Here is a 1,453-nt window from a genome sequence, read left to right as displayed (position 1 = left end):
CTTTAAACTTAGTGATGAATTTATGTAGGCTCCACTATGATTATATAAATTAACTTTTCTAATGTCAATTAGGGGACAAACGTGCAACGCACGTTCTCAGGACTAGTTCATCCTAAAAATAGAATCAAAGTATTGACAGTAAGGGCATTTTTAAGTCAAACTATAAACGGAGGACATTTAGTTCCTTTCACATAGTTTAAGGGTATTTTTGACCATTTTCCCTATAAAAGAGGAACAAAAAATTACTGAATTGTGGACAAGAGAGAGTAGCATTTACTAGTATTTCTAATTTCATTTTAACACATAAAGCATTGTCTTAAATGTGGATAAGTAAGAGAACATACAGTAGACCAATTAATTAAAACATCACAAAATCATTTTTGGCAAAAACAATTATCTTCAAACCAATTACACTCACTCAAAAAGCTTAACATAATTATAAGAAATCAAACACTAAAACCACTCTCATTGACAGCCCTTAAATTAATAACAATGTCTTCAAGTGCTTGGCAGAAATGCCCCCATCAATACCTCTTCAACAGCTCCACGTCTTTCATTCTCTAAGGAATCTCCTTTAAATTTGGACAGTCATAGATACCAAGACCTTTAATCAGAGGCATGTCATTTGTGCCTAAATCCCATCTTTCTAGGTTCTCAAGATCATAAAGATCAAGGAACACTAGTTGACTGAAGTTGTTATCACTGCACATTATTTCTTTTCCTTCATAAGCATCTTCTAGTATGAGATTCCTTAGGTTTGGCAGCATTCCCAAAATAGGCATCGGATCTTCTGTCAGTTCTGAGTTCTCAAGAACCATCATTGTGATGGAATTTGGAAACAGATTAGGCAGTTTCTCTATTCTCCCTCTTAACCACACTTTCTGGAGCTTTTCACAACAATTAACAAATTCAAGGGATGGGAATGGAGATGAGTTACCATACTCACCCGACAATCTGAGAGTGCTAAGGTTTTTCAAGCTGCTTATGTTCTTTAGGGAGTAAGATTTCTTAATATCATCCATCCTTAATTCTCGAAGATTGACTAAATCAACAGGGTCAACATCTTTCCACTGATCACAAGAGATGTTTTGAACAACTTGAAGACTAGTGAGTTTGCTTATATGTACCAAAGGTTTGTATTCCGAGCAACTAAATGTCTTACATTTATCAGGTCAGCTGTCTCGCGGGGTAGTTTGCAAAAGTATCTGTAACATCCGGCAATTTGAAATAACTATGAAGAGGCTTAGAATTGGAAATAGTCATTTTTGGAAAGAGTTTTAAAATCTGGAAATTTGGTTAAGTGTGGGAAAAAAATGAGTTTTTGGTCAACTTTGAACAGTCATAACTCTTAGCTCAGGATGATTTAGGTGTAGTTGTAGTTATTTTTACGAAGCTTGTTGAATGATCTTTCCAACACCATCTAGTTTGCTCGATTCTGAGTTTGTATGAGTTA

The sequence above is a fragment of the Solanum stenotomum genome, chromosome 2 (genome assembly GCF_019186545.1).
Source record: "Solanum stenotomum isolate F172 chromosome 2, ASM1918654v1, whole genome shotgun sequence".
Classification (NCBI taxonomy): Eukaryota; Viridiplantae; Streptophyta; class Magnoliopsida; order Solanales; family Solanaceae; genus Solanum; species Solanum stenotomum.
This window is presented reverse-complemented; position numbering follows the sequence as displayed.